Here is a 16,513-nt window from a genome sequence, read left to right on the forward strand (position 1 = left end):
CATCTCACACCAATTAGAATGTCAATCATTAAGAAGTCAGGAAACAACAGATGCTGGAGAGGATGTGGAGAAATAGTAATGCTTTTACACTGTTGGTGGGAGTGTAAATTAGTTCAAGCATTGTGGAAGACAGTGTGGCAATTCCTCAAGGATCTAGAACTAGAAATACCATTTGACCCAGCCATCCCATTACCGGGTATATACCCAGAGGATTATAAATCATTCTACTATAAAGATACATGCACACATATGTTTATTGCAGCACTTCACAATAGCAAAGACTTGGAAACAACCCAAATGCCAATGAATAATAGACTGGATAAATAAAATGTGGCACATATATACCATGTAATACTATGCAGCCATAAAAAAGGATGAGTTCATGTCCTTTGCAGGGACATGGATGATGCTGGAGATCATCATTCTCAGCAAACTAACACACGAATAGAAAACGAAACACCGCATGTTCTCACTCATAAGTGGGAGTTGAACAATGAGGACACATGGACACAGGGAGGGTAATATCACACACCAGGGCCTGTCAGGGAGTGGAGTCTAGGGGAGGGATAGCATTAGGAGAAATACCTAATGTAGATGACAGGTTGATGGGTTTAGCAAACCACCATGGCACATGTATACCTATGTAACAAACCTGCATGTTCTGCACATGTATCCCAGAACTTAAAGTATAATATAAAATAAAATAAATAAATGGAATTTTTTTCTTAATTTTTCTTCTTAGATTGGTCACCATTAATATATAGAAATGCAATGGATTTTATGTATTGCTTTTGGAAATCCTGCAAATTTTCTGACATTATTTATTAGTTATAATACTTTTTATTGCATATGGAATCTTTAGGGTTTTCTACATATAAGATCATGTCATCTGTGAATAGAGACAATTTTACTTCATCTTTTCCAGTTTAGATTTCTGTTACTTCTCTTTCTTGTCTAATTTTTCTAGCTAGGAATCCCAGTACTTCAACAATAGTAATATTGAGGGTGGGCATCTTCCTTATAGTGTGCATCCATTAACATAGATCTATAATTATTTGTTACTTTTGTGTTTAAAATTTATACCATATTTAAAAGTGATTTATTTATACTTATATTACAATACTACACAATAAACCTTTACCAGAAGGTTTATATTTTCATATGGTTTTGTGTTGCTATTTATCATCCTTTTTCTTCAAGTTGAAGGATCCCTTCTGCATTTCTTGTGGGGCAGATTGAGTGGTGATCAACTTCCTCTCCTTTTGTTTATCTGGGAAGTCTTAATCTCTCCTTCATTTTAGAAGGACAGTTTTATAAAATATAATGTTCTTCGTGGGCACGTTTTGTTCTTCAGTAATTGAATGTATTATTTCACTCCTTTCTAGCCTGCAAGGTTTTGCTAAGAAACCAGCTGATAGTTTAATAGAAGCTCCCTTGTATGTGATGAGTCATTTTTTCCTGCCACTTTCAAGATTCTGTCTGTGTGACTTTTGACAGTTTGATTTTGATGGGTCTCAGTGTAGGTCTCTTTAGATTTATTCCAACTGGAGTTGTTTATTGAATTTGTGTGTCCTTTTCTCTCATCAAATTTGGAGAGTTTTCAGCCATCATTTCTTCAAATAAGCTCTCTACTCATTTCTCTTTTCTCCTTTTGTGATTTCCATCATGCCTATGTTGTTCTGCTTGTTGGTGCCCCATAAATCCCTTAGGTTCTCCTAATTTTTCTTCAATCTTTGTTTTTTTTTTTCTTCTCTTTCTCAATAATTTCAAAGTCCTATCATTGAGTTTACTAATTCTTTTTTCTGCCTGGTCAATTCTGCTATTGAATCCCTCCAGTGAATTTCTCCAATTCAATTATTAGATACTTCAGTTCCAGAATTTCTGTTTGATTCATTTTTATAGTTTTATTTATTTGTTGATATTCTCATTTCATTTATATGTCGGTTTCCTAATTTTGTTTAGTTGCCTATCTGTGTTCTTTTTTAATTCTTCAATTATTCTGGTGATGCTTATTTTGAGTTTTTGTCTAGTAATTTATATATGTCTTTAGGGGTGCTTTCTGGAGGTTTAAATTATTCCTTTGAATAGTCCATATTTCTTTGTTTCTTCATATGTCTTATTATATGTTGTTGAGACTAACATTTGAAAGCTCAGCTCCCTTTCTCGGTCTTTGGGGTCTGGTTGCATACAAGGAGGACATTCTCCAATTAGCCCAGTTAAAGACTCTAGAGACCTCCTAATCCTTTCCTGGGATTGTGCATATAAACATCTAATTGAAGAGATTTATCAGTTTCTATTCAGGAGTTCCCCTTGATACTGCCATCTCTCTGTTTCTATAGTAAACTAGGGTATTGGAGCTCCACATAATGTCTGTCTATGGTATACAGACTCTGGTGCCAAGCCAAGCCACATAGATCACTTTTGTTCTCAGCAAGCCCCCAAACTGGCATCCCATTGCTGTCAGTTCTTAGATTCAGGCAAGACAGAAACCAGTCTTTTAGATAACACCCTGAAAAGTTAGAATGTTGGACATTCAGCTTCTTTTCCCCACTAGGGTAAGTCAGGAGGTAGGGGTTTCCTCTCAGTTACAATGTACCAAGCTGGGAGAAGTGTCTCTGGTGAAGAAATGCCATGAATTTTCCTACTGGGTTTTGGTGAGGTTGACTTTGCACTTGCTTGGAGTGCAGCAACCTTTTAACTCATTTCTGAATTTGTCATAAAGGCAATTGTTCCATAAATTGTTATTCAATCCATGGGGGAAGGAGGGTCTTTTGTTTTCTATTCACCACCTTGCTGATGGCACTCCTGGAATATTATTTTAATATGGGAGATATTACATGTTTGCTAAATGAGGATGATCCAATAGGGAAGGAAAATTTGGTGATGCAAAAGAGAGGAATAGAACTGCTTCAGGAGCATAGTCCCTGAGTAGGAAAGAAGAGATAGAATCTAGTTCATAAATGGTAGTATTGACCTTGAATATATACACAAATTATTTCAATGATTGTAACAGAAAGAAAGGTGGGATATATGGGCACAGATGCAGGTAAGTGATTGGATATGGGGCATCAGTTTGTGAAGATTCTCTTACTGCTTCTACATTTTCTTTGAAGGAAGAAGCAAGGTCGTCAGTTGAAAGTGTGAAGGGTGAGGAGGTGTTGGTGTTTGAGGATAGGGGAGATGGTATGACACAGTCTTCTTAGAGAGTGAGTGATTTTACTAGGAAATTATGCAAGAATTGTTTGGCTGTATTGAGTACTAATTTGAGATTTTTCATGATGAGTTTAAAATGATACTAGATAGTGCAGTTTTTAAAATTTTCTCCATCGTAAGTGTCCATCAATGGATGAATGGATGAAGAAAGTGAAGTATACATACACAATGTAATACTACTCAGCCATAAAAAGAATCAAATCCTGTCATTTACAGCAACATGAATGAGCCTGGAGGAATTTATGTTAAAGGAAATAAGCCAGGCACAGGAAGACAAATACTGCATTATCTCACTCATATGTGGAATCTAAAAAATTTGATCTCATAGAAGTGAGTAGAATGGTGGTTATCAGAAGCTAGGGTGATTACGGGGAGGGAAGATGGAGACATGTTGGTCAGAGGATACATAATTAGAGTTAGGTAGGAGGAATAAATTTCAAGAGATCTATCTTATTGCAAAATGACTATAGTTAATGATGATACTGTATTCTTGGGTGCAGCACACCAACATGGCACAAGTATACATATGTAACAAACCTGCACGTTGTGCATATGTACCCTAGAACTTAAAGTATAATTAAAAAAAAAAAAAAACAGAGTTGACGTTACATATTAGCACCACAAAAATAATAACTATGTGAAGTGTTCCATTTATTAATTGGTTAGATTTAGCCATTCCAAAATGTATATATACTTTAAAACATCATGTTTACAAGATAACAACACACATTATTCGTCAATTAAAAAAATAAAACATAAAAGAAAAATTTTTCTCCAGCAATGTTGAGCTGCTTGGCTGCATAGGAAGTAGGAATTTGAGTTTATCATGGTTGGGGCTTTGTCAGGGAAGTATGGCACAGAGAGAGGGGACAAGGAAGTTAAGACTGTTTGCAAGGAATTGATTAAAATGATGGACCATGGAATATGGGCTCTGTAAGGAGGTAAGTGAGGACATTAAAGGAAACAGGATGACAGAGAGTGAAAAGGAGCTTAGGGTCAATGGATTGGAGCTCTTTAAGGGGTGGAAGGATTATTGTAGTGAGGAGTGCCAGAATAATTGAACTGGAATGGTAATAAGGGGTGGCTAGAGTATGGAATGTTTTAAATGAAAATGTTGGGAGTACTGTAATTAATGATGATGAAGTTGCCAAGGATGACAGGGAAAGGGTAAAGTGGACAACAGTAAACTGGTCTTCATTAAAAATGGACAGTGACTCAAGAGGTATTTGATTAGAATAATTAAGAAAGCATGATCTTCAAAGAAGCTTGGGTTTTAGAGGAAGGAGGTAGAAAAGTGGTCCAAAACAACATTGAGAAGCAAGGAGGTAACTATCTTAACAGGATTACTGCAGCCTTGTCTTGCTCTCCTGATGATCCATTATCCATCCTGAAACTAGAGTGCTCTTTCTAAACTACAATCTGATTTTACTACCTTGATTTTTAAAATCCTTTTATAGAATCCCACTGTCTATAGATGATGAATACCTGAATGTGTCAGGAGAAAGGAGTGTAAATGGAGAGGTTATATGTATTTCAGAAAGATTTAGGAAGTGGAATCAACAGACCTTGGTGATTGATTAAATGTGGGTTATAAAAAAGATGAATCAAGGTGAGTTTCAAGTTTCTTTTCTGTATTAAAATTTTGATAAGATCTAATTAATAAGCATTTACTGAGTGTTAATTTTATTAACTGAGCTGAGAACTGTTAGAGAACCAAAGATGGAAGATTCCCTTTCTTAGTGTAAGATGTAGAGTCCCTGAAACGAATAAAATAAGTAAATAAATATGAGAAGCATAATTAGCTTATGCCAGACACAAATGTAAATTGAGTTGATACCTACCAAATATTTAATTTCAAAGAGGAAATAGATTATTCAAAGAAGCTGCCTTGAATAAATGAATTTTTAGCTATATTTTGAAGGAGAAGGTAGTCATTTAATCAGATGGTCCTTTAATTAATTTCTCCTGTGATTTCAAGGAGAAAAATTACAAGTGAAAAGGCAAGAATGGACTCCAGTCAGCAAAAGGACAGTAAGCATACCAACTTAACTAAAATGAAGGGATATATTGAAGCCTACTAAAAGGCAAGTCTAGCCACACAGTAGTTTATTCCACTACTATACTGCTTAGATAACTAGCAACTCTTAACCTGAAAATGGAATATAGCATATAGTCAGGATTACTAGGTATCTAGTAGAGCAGGAGAAGATCATTTGTAGATATGTGGCCTGTATTGGAGTTACCAGTAAGGCAGCTGCACCACTGCTTGATTTACCATTGATTTATTCAATAAACATTTAATGTATACCTACCAGGATTCAGACATTGTCCTAAGTGCAAAGCATGCAGAGATGAAGAAGACACATTCCCTATCCTCAAGATACTCACAGTCTTGTCGCAATGATAAACAAGCATAAGACAACATGAGAAATTCTTTTAGGCAATGCATAGGGTGCTGTAAGAACAAAGAGGAAAGGTACTTAATCCAACCTGGAGAGTTATGAATGACTGCCTGCAGGGCACAACTACTAAGCTAAGTCATGAGTATTGAATATGAACTAGGCAGGGGAAGAGGGGTGAGGCAATGAATAAGAATGTTTCAGTTAGAGGGAACTATATGTACAAGAGTTGGGCTATGGAGAATATGTCATATTGGCCTACATGGACTGCTATGTCAAGTGCAAAGAAGGGTTGATAAAAGAGGCTACAGAGGTTAGCTGGGGCCACATTGTGCAGACAGACCCTTGTAGGCAATCTTGAGGAGATTGGTCTTTACCCTATTGTAATGGGGAACTACTTAAGAGATTCTAAGCTAAATTTCATTGGAAAGAGTATTTTGACTGATGTAGGGTGCTTAAATGGAGACAGGTGTTAGTTAGGTTTCAAATGCTATTAAGGTGGTAGGTAGTATTAGCTACTCTTGCCAACTCACTAGAAGTGGAGGAGAGGATGAACAAAAGAGTTTCTGCTACAGATTTCTCAGAGGTCAGCAGACTTTTTATCTGTAAAGGACCGGTGCTATGGACTGAATGTGTTTTCTACAAATTTATATGTTGAAGCCCTAATTCCCAGTGTGATGGTACTTGAAGATGGAACCTTTGGGAGCTAATTAGGTTATTAGGGTGGAGTCCTCATGATGGAATTAGTGCCATTATAAGAGAGAGCACATTTTCTCTCTATCATTTGAGGATATAGCAACAAGGTAGCCATCTGCAAACTGAGAAGAAGGCCCTCACCAGGAACCAAATGGCCTGGAACCCTCATCTTAGCTTCCAGACAGTGAGAAATAAATATCTGTTGTTTAAGCTACCCAGTCTATTGTAATTTTGTTATAGCAGCCTGAACTGACTAACACAGCCAGATAGTAAATATTTTAGGCTTTTCTGGGGCCATGTACAATCTCTGTCCCATGGTTGTCTTAGTTGGCTCAGGCTGCTTTAATAAAATACCATAGCCTAGGTGGCTTAAACAACAGACATTTATTTCTCACAGTTCTGGAGGCTATGAAATCCAACATCAGGGCACCAGCATAGTCAAGTTCTGGTGAGGACTCTCTTCCTGGCTTCCAGATGGCTGCCTTCTGCCTTCTTGCTGTATCTTCACATGGTGGAGAGATAAAGGGCTCCATCTTGTCCCTTGTTATAAGAGCAGTAATACCATCATTAGGAATCTACCCTCATGGCCTAATTATCTCCTAAAGTCTCCATCTCCAGATACCATCACATTGGGGATTAGAGCTTTAACATATGGACTTAGGGGAGACTCAATTCAGTCTATTACATTCCACCCCTAGATTCCCCAAATTCATATTCTTCTCACATAAAATACATACATTCCATCCCAACAACCCCAAGTCTTAACTCATTCCAGCATCCACTCTAAAGATGAAAATTCCAAAGTCTCAACTAAATCTCATCTAAATTAGATATGGGTGAGACTTGAGGTACAATTTATCCTGAGGCAAAATTTCTTCTCCTGTGAAACCAGATAAGTATGTGCTTCCAAAATAGGATGGTGGGACAGGCACAATAGAGACATTCCCATTCCAAAAAGAGAGAAATAAGGCCGGGTGCCAGGTGGCTCATGTCTGTAATACCAGCACTTTGGATGGCTGAGGCAGGCAGATCGCTTGAGGTCAGGAGTTCAAGACCAGCCTGACCAACACAGCAAAACCTCATTTCTACTAAAAATACAAAAATTAGCTGGGCGTGGTGGTGGACACCTGTAGTCCTAGCTACCAGGGAGGTGGAGGCAGGAGAATCACTTGAACCCAGGAGGCGGAGGCTGCAGTAAACTGAGATCATACCACTGCACTCTAGCCTAGGCTCTGTCTCAAAAAAAAAAAAAAGGGCAGGGACGGGGGAGAAATGAGAAGGTAGGAAAAAGTGATGGGTCCCAGCTAAGCCCAAAATTTAGCAGCAGCCCTGCCCTTGAGACTCTTTGAGGTGACTGCGCCTTTTGAAACTGAGGAAGAACTAGCCCTGCCCCTTGGGCCTGTGGTGGGAATGGCGCCCTGATGATCTCTAAATTGCCTTTAGCCTCACTCTTCCCTTTTCTTGAGGAATAAATAGCATATGCACAACTCTCTCAATTTTGTCCCATTTTCTCTGTTCTTTTTGGTCCCAGCTGGCAGTTTTTCTGCTGGTATAATCCCATCTCTGTTTATGGCTTCTGTTGAGATGGCTGACTAGGACCATGGTTCATGCACACACTTATCTCCTTATCAAATGTGGATCAGCCACACCCTTAGTATTCCCTTTCAAACATACTTTCTCGTTCTTTGCAATATGGATAAACTGAGAGTTTTCTAAATCTCTTAAGTCCTGGTTCCTTTTTGTTTAACAGTTCCTTCTTCAATTCATTTATCTCTTCTCACATTTTATTATAAGCAGTCAGAAGGAACCAACTGCTCTCTCATCACTTTGCAGCTAAGTTTTTTGCCACTTTATAAAAAGTGTCACTTTTTTTTCCATTGTCCAGTAGCATGTTCCTCTTTTCCATCTGAGACCTCATCAGAATGGCCTTTACCATTCATATTTCTACCAGCATTCTGTTTACAATTATTTATATTCTCTAGGAACATGGAGGCTTTCTCTCCAGCTGTCCTCTTTTTTTTCTGACCTCTTACCAGAAATACCATTAGCAATCCCTTCACAGTAATCTAGGCTTTTTTCTAGCATGTACCTCAAAACTCTTACAGCATCTCCCCCATTACTCATTTCCAAAGCTACTTCCACAATTTTAGGTATTTGTTACAGCAGTACCCTACTTCTCAGTACCAATATCTATATTAGTCAGTATTCTCCAGAGAAACAACATGGCACATGTATACAGATGTAACAAACCTGCACGTTGTGCACATGTACCCTAGAACTTAAAGTATAATAAAAATATTTTTAAAAAAAGAACCAGGAGAACCAATCTAAGTTCTACTCGAAGTTCAAAGGCCTAAAATGGAAGGTTGATGATGTGAATTTCAGTCCAAGAACAGGAAAAGACCAATATCCCAGCTCAAGCAGGCAGACAGAATTATCCCCGCATTGCAGAAGGCAATGTACTCTACTCAGTTTGTTGATTTAAAAGCTAATTTCTTCAAGAAACACTCTCACAGATACACCCAGAATTAACGTTTAGCCCCTTATCTGGGCAACCCATGGTCCAGTCAAATTGACACATAGAGTTAACCATTACAGTGATTTTCTTTGTTTTGTTTTTGTTTTATTACACTTTTAAAGTGTAAAATCCATTTTTTATCTTGCAAGCCAAACAAAATAGGTCACACACTATATTTGACCCACAAGCTATAGTTTGTTGAACTGTGCATCATCTCACTGCAATGACCAAACTGAATAAGGGTTAGTGGTACTCACTTCTGTCACTGTAAGGAAAGGGTTCTCAATGTTTTTAGGTTATAGGCCCTAGAGAAATTCTACACACACACACACACACACACATTTTGCATATTATTCCACACACCCTAGGACAAGAACTCCAACTGTTGGGCACCACCAAATTTCAGAGTATCAGTTGTATCAGACAGTCTTTCAGTTAAGTTCATTAGCTATGGATTTTCAAGCATCCAGTTGGGGTATACTTTGAAAGCACTTGTACAAGTGTTGGCTTATAATGAGGAAATAATATAGGTACATGGAAGTGACACCCCAATAGTCCATTCTGCTTCTCTCCTGTAAAGCTCAAGACTATTAGAAGGGAAAGACATTTTCTGCAGAAGATAAGTTGCCTTCTATCTGCATGTTTGACTTAGGCAATAGGATTTTCTGTAATATTCTCAGAGGGTTTTTTTCTGTGTGTAGGTAACCCTTCTGTTTCTATACATATCTCATGATCTTTTCTTGTTGTTGAAAATCTGGAACATTTTAGATAACATTTTGTGGAAACTGAGTTCTGATGTCCCCAGAGTAATTGTTGCATATTTTTGTGTATTTGTTTGTATTTTGTGTATTTGTTTGTTTTGTGTATTTGTTTGTTGTCTGTGGTAATTCTGTGGAGTCTTTGTCCCCTGCAGTGTGTAGCCACTGATGTCTCTGCTCAGGTTTTATTTTTACATCTTATTTTTATTTTTAACTGTGGTTTCCTAAGCATTGCACTGGGGTCACCATAGCCCAGTGGCTCTCAATTGGGGTCTATTTTGCCCCCCAGGGGACCTTTGGCATTGTATGGAGACATTTTTTGTTGTCACAACTGGAGAGGAAGACGCTGCTGCCACCTGGTGACAAAAAGACTATCTGGCCCAGATGTCCATAGGCCTACTTGAAGCATCAGGTTGAGAATTCCTGATATAGTTTAGAGGCCAGCCAACTATTGATCAGAGGTTATGCTTAAAAAACTTAATCTAATAAGGCTTCCATTCTTTGCCAGAGGATCTGTGTGTTGTTTGAGGCATACACTCAAAGTTTGAGCTATTTACAAGTAATATGGTTTGGATGTTTGTCTCCTCCAAATCTCATGTTGAAATGTGATCTCCAATGTTGGAAATGGGGCCTGATGGGAGTTATTTGGGTCAGGAGGGCAAATCCCTCATGAATGGCTTGGTGCCTGCCCCTCAGTAATGAGTTCAGACAAGATCCAATTGTTTAAAAGAGCCTGGTACTTCTTCCCTCTTTCTCGCTCCCTCTCTCACTATGTGTCATGCTAGCTCCCCTTCACCTTCTGCCATGATTATGAGCTTCCTGAGGCCCTCACCAGAAGCAGATGCCAGCACTATGCTTTCTGTACAACCTGCAGAACCATGAGCCAAATAAACCTCTTTTCTTTACAACTTACCTAGCCCCAGATACTTCTCTATAATGATGCAAACAGACTAACCCAAGAAGTTTGTCCTGGTTTTTACTTTCTGTCATTCTCATGTCTCCTACAAAAACCCTCATTTTCATCCAGAGACATGTAAATAACTAGGGCCATTTCCAGTCTCTCTTCAGTGTGCATACAGCAGTGCATGCATATGCAACCTTCCAAATACTAGGGATGTGTGGGAGATTTTCAAGACCTATTATAGCTTTCTCACTCCCTATATAGCCTGGTTAGATTTCTGGCTGTTCTTCGGGTCTGTTGCTTGCTCCAACCAGTATGGCTTCCGTAATTGTTTTTGATAACACCCAGGTGCATAGGGGTTTTATGCATGCTCTGCTCCAAATCACATTAGTCATCTTTGACAGCAAAGCTGCCGGTTTTCTTGGTTTAGCCCACTTTCATGGAACTACTGCTGATTGGAGCTAGGGGTGGAGGAATAGGAGTGGGAGCACCCCATGCTAAAATACACCACAGATTCCCACTATTTTTACCCAAGGTTCAGTAGTTTTTTTGAAAATAAATGCTTCCTTTTTAAAAGAAATTGCATTGTGTATGTTTAAAATATATGACATGATATTATGAGATACATATAGATAGTAAAACTGTTACTATAATGAAGCAATTAACATATCAATCATCTCACATAGTTACCCATTTTTTGTGACAAAACAGCTACAATTGACTCATTTAGCAAAATCCAAAACACAATGCACTATTATAAACTATAGTCTTCATGTTGTTGTGTAACAGACATCTAGATCTGTTCATTCTACATATCTGCTACTTTGTGTCCTTAGCCATACATCTCCCATTTCCTCACCCATGCCCCTACCCTTGGCCCTGGTAACCATTGTTTTATTCTCTATATATATTTAATTGACTTTTTTTTTAAGATTCCAGATACAAATGAGATCATGCAATTTTTTTTTTTTTCTGTATCTGGTTTATTTCACTTAGCATAATGTCCTCCAGGTTCATCCATATTATGACAAATGGCAAGATCTCCTTTTTAAAAAGCTGAATGACATTCCATTGTCTATATATACCACAGTTTTTTTTACATTCATCCATCAACAGACATTTAGGTTGTTTCCATATCTTGGCTTTCATGAATAATGCTGCAATGAACATGGAAGTGCAGGTATCTTTATGAGGTAGTACTTTCATTTCCTTTGGGCATATACTCAGAAGGCAAAAGAATGAAATTGGACCTTTATCATCCTACACACAAATCAGCTCAAAATGGATAAAGACTTAAACAAGAATAAGACCTGAAACCATAAAACTCCTAGAAGAAAACACGTTATAAAGCTCCTTGACATTGGCCTTGGCAATTATTTTTTTGGGTATCACACCAACTGCTTAGGCTACAAAAACCAAAATAAATAAATGAGACAACATCAAACTAACCAGCTTATGCACAGCAAAGGAAAACAATCAAAAAAAATGAAAAGATATCCTGGGGATTAGGAAAAAATATTTGCAAACTGTATTTGTGATAAGGGATTAATATCCAAAAATTTATAAAGAATTCATACAACTCAATAGCAACAGAACACATAACCCAATTAAAAAATGGTCAATGAATCTGAATAGACATTTCCCCAAAGAAGACATACAAATGACCAACACCTATATGATAAGATGCTCAACATCACTAATTATAAGAGAAATACAAATCAGAACTACCACCTGACACCCATTAGAATACCTATTATCAAAAAGACAAGAGATAATAGGTGTTGGCAAGGGTGTGGAGAAAAAGGAACTTTTCTACATTGTTGGTGGGAATGTAGATTGGTGTAGCAATTATGGGAAACAGTATGAAGGTTACTAAAGAAATTAAAAATAGAATAGCCGGGCGCGGTGGCTCAAGCCTGTAATCCCAGCACTTTGGGAGGCCGAGACGGGCGGATCACGAGGTCAGGAGATCAAGACCATCCTGGCTAACATGGTGAAACCCTGTCTCTACTAAAAATACAAAAAACTAGCCGGGCGACCTGGCGGGCGCCTGTAGTCCCAGCTACTCGGGAGGCTGAGGCAGGAGAATGGCGTGAACCCGGGAGGCGGAGCTTGCAGTGAGCTGAGATCCGGCCACTGCACTCCAGCCTGGGTGACAGAGCGAGACTCCGTTTTAAAAAAAAAAAATAAATAAAAATAAAATAAATACTTCTCAATTTGCTGTATACCTTTGGACAATTTCCAGAGTCTTAAAATGGTTCTTTTTAAATTTTGGCCAGTTTTATCAATACTTTTGGGGGAGAGAATTTGCCAAGCTCCTCATTGTGTTTTTCTAAAAGAAGTCTCACCTCCAGACTCCCAAGGCTGTACTTTGAGACACATTAGTGTTCTAGGCTGTGGGGTTGCACAACTTGGGTTCATGTCCTAGCTTTACCACCTAATGATTATATTCTTACAAAGTTACTTAGCATCTCTGAGCTTTAATTAGTTTTCCTTAAAATGAGAATGATAATACCAATGAAAGTGAATGTGAGAGGTACAGGTATAGCAGTTTTTAAAAACTGTTGCCTAATATCTTAAAATGTGGATAAACTACAGTTTATTCAGCGATTCTTCCACTTCCCCACTGATAGACATTTAATCTTTTTTCTAATTATTTTTACTATTATAACCATCACTATTATGAATATCCTTATATGCTGTTCCACATGTGTGACACTTTCTATAAGATAAATACTGCGAGGTGAACTACTATTTGCCCAAAGGAAAAGAAGTCATTATATCAAAAAGACACCTGTATGTGTATGTTCATCACAGCACAATTTACAATGGCAAAGATATGGAACCGACCTCAGTACCCATCAACCAATAAGTGGATAAAGAAAATGTATATATACACCATGGAATACTACTCAGCCATAAAAAAAGAATGAAATAATGTATTTTGCAGCAACTTGGATGGAGCTTGAGACCATCATTCTAAGTGAAGTAACTCAGGAATAAAAAACCAAATACAGTATGTTCTTACTTATAAGTGGGAGCTAAGCTATGTTATGCAAAGGCATACAGAGTGGTATAATGGACATTGGAGACTCAGAAGGGGAGAGGGAAGGAGGGGGATAAGGAATAAAAAACTACATATCAGTTTCAGTGTACACTACTACTCAGGTGATGGGTGCACTGAAATCTCTGACTTCGCCAATATACAGTTCATCCATGTAACCAAAAACCACTTGAGCCCCAGAAGCTATTGAAATAAAAAAATATATTAAAAGATAAAATAAATAAAGTACAAGAGTAAAAAAGATAAATACTGAGAGGTGAATTTCTAGATCAAATATGCACATTTTAAATTATTTTCATAGAAACTTGCTGATTGCCATATAGTATAACTTTAACAATATTTACTCCTACTACCAATGTTTGCAAGTGTGCATTTTTCCCCACATCCTTTAAAACACATTTTAATCAGCCTTTAAAATTTTTGTTGCTCTGATTGGTATAAAATGGTATCACATTTTGGTTTAAATACCCATTTCTTTTATTATTAACAAGGCTGGGGGCAGTTCATATGTATACCGGTCACTTCTGGTGACTTTCCTTATTGATATCCTTCACCTATTTTCTGTTGGGTTTTATCTTTAATGATCTCAGAGGTTTATTCTATATGCTGGATATTAATCCTTTTATGTTACAAATATTTTTTTCCTGTTACTTGTCTTTTAACTTTGCTTTTATATTGTTTGCAGAACAGAAGGTATTTATTTTAATATAGACAAATTTATCTCTATGCCTTTTGTGTCATATTAAAACAACCTTTCTTACCTCAAGGTTGTCAACATTTAATGTTTCACAGTTTTAATTTTTTGTACTTTAATCTATCAGAAATTTATTTTTTTTAATTATATGAAGACATAACTTATTTTTTCTTTTCTTTTGTAAATTGGGTCACACACTTTTATTTACCTTTTCTAAATGAGTAATCTAATGTATAGAAAGTCTTTGTTTTTTTTGTAATTTTTTTATTTTGCTATAACTTCAAATTAACAGAAGGTTAGTTGCTAAAATAGTACAAGGACTTCCTGTATTAGTCTGTTCTCACACTGCCATAAAGAACTCCCAGAGAATGGTTAATTTATGAAGAAAAGAATTTTAATTAACTCACAGTTCCATAGGCTGTACAGGAAGCATGGCTAGGAGGCCTCAGGAAACTTAAAATCTTGGTAGAAGGTAAAGGGGAAGCAAGCATGTCTTACCATGGTGGAGCAGGGGAGAGAGACAGCAAAGGGGGAAGTGCTACACACTTTTAAACAACCAGATCTCATGAGAACTCACTATCATGAAAGCAGCAAGGGGGGAATTTGCCCCGATGATCCAATCACCTCCTACCAGGTCCCTCCCCCAACATTGGGGATTACAATTCAACATGAGATTTGGGTGGGGACACAGAGACAAACCATATCATTCCACCATTTCACTCCTAGCCCCTCCCAAATCTTATGTCTTTTCACATTTCAAAACCAATCACACCTTCCAACAGTCTCCTAAAGTCTTAACTCACTCCAGTACTAACTCAGAAGTTCAAGTTCAAAGTCTCATCTGAGACAAGGCAAGTCTCTTCCACCTATGAGCTTGTAAAATCAAAAACAAGTTTGTTACTTCCAAGATACAATGGGGGTACAGGCATTGGGTAAATGCTCCCATTCCAAATGGGAGAAATTGGCCAAAGCCAAGGGGCTACAGGCCCCATGAAAGTTCAAAACCCAACAGGGCAGTCATTAAATCTTAAAGCTCCAAAATAATCTCCTTTGATACCATGTCTCACATCCAGTGCATGCTGATTCAAGGGGTGGGCTCCCGTGGCCTTGGGCAGCTATGCCCCTCTGGCTTTGCAGGGTACAGCGTCTGGGAGTACTTTCACAGGCTGGCACTGAGTGGCTGTGGCTTTTCCAGGTGCACAGTGCAAGTTATTGGTGGATCTACCATTCTGGGGTCTGGAGGACAGTGGCCCTCTTCTCATAGTTCCACTAGGCAGTGCCCTAGTGGGGACTCTGTGTGGGGCCTCCAACCCCACATTTCTCCTCCACACTGCCCTAGGAGAGGTTCTTCATGAGGGCTCTGCCCCTGCAGTAGACTTCTGCCTGGATATCCAGGCATTTCCATCCATCCTCTGAAATCTATGCAGAGGCTCCCAAGCCTCAACTCGTGTCTTCTGGGCACCCATAGGCCCAATAACACATGGAAGCCACCAAGGCTTGGGGCTTGCATCCTCTGAAGCAATGGCCCAAGCTGTTCCTTGGTCCCTTTTAGCCATGGCTAGAGCTGAAGCAGCTGAGACATAGAGCCAAGGGACATGGGGGCCGTGTCCCAAGGCTACATGGAGCAGTAGGGCCCTAGGCCTGGCCCACAAAACTCTTTTTTCCCTCTTGGCCTCAGGGCCTGTAATGGGAGGGGCTGCTGCAAAGGTCTCTGACATGCCCTGGAGACATTTCCCCCCCATTGTCTTGGATATTAACATTTGGCTTCTCTTTGCTTATGGGAATTTCTGCAGCCTTGAATTCCTTCCAGAAAATGGTTTGTTTCCCACCACATGGTCTCACTGCAAATTTTCCAACCTTTTATACTGTTTTCCTTTTAACTATAAGTTCTGATTTCAGACCATCTCTTTGCAAATGCATATGAGCATACACTGTTAGAAGCAGCCAGGCCACATCTTGAACACTTTGCTGATTAGACATTTCTTCTGCCAGATACACTAAATCATCTCTCTTAAGTTGAAAGTTCCACAAATCCCTAGAGCAGGGCCACAATGCTGCCAGTCTCTGATAAAGCATAGCGAGAGTGACCATTACTCCAGTTCCCAATAAGTTCCTCATCTCCATCTAAGACCACCTCAGTATGGACTTCACTGTTCACATCGCTATCAGCATTTTGGTCAAAACTATTCAAGAAGTCTCTAGGAAGTTCCTAACTTTCCCTCACCTTTCTGTCTTCTTCTGAGCCCTCCAAACTGTTCCAATCTCTGCCT

The 16,513-nt window shown here is 38.5% G+C and overlaps 1 protein-coding gene across 1 annotated transcript in view; it reads left to right on the forward strand.

Annotated features, from left to right (window-relative positions):
• The window catches only part of TMLHE (trimethyllysine hydroxylase, epsilon), a 90,562-nt gene that overhangs the window by 59,173 nt on the left and 14,876 nt on the right, over positions 1-16,513 (forward strand).

Source organism: Rhinopithecus bieti, unplaced genomic scaffold, assembly GCF_001698545.2.
Source record: "Rhinopithecus bieti isolate Rb0 unplaced genomic scaffold, ASM169854v2 scaffold_62796, whole genome shotgun sequence".
Lineage (NCBI taxonomy): Eukaryota > Metazoa > Chordata > Mammalia > Primates > Cercopithecidae > Rhinopithecus > Rhinopithecus bieti.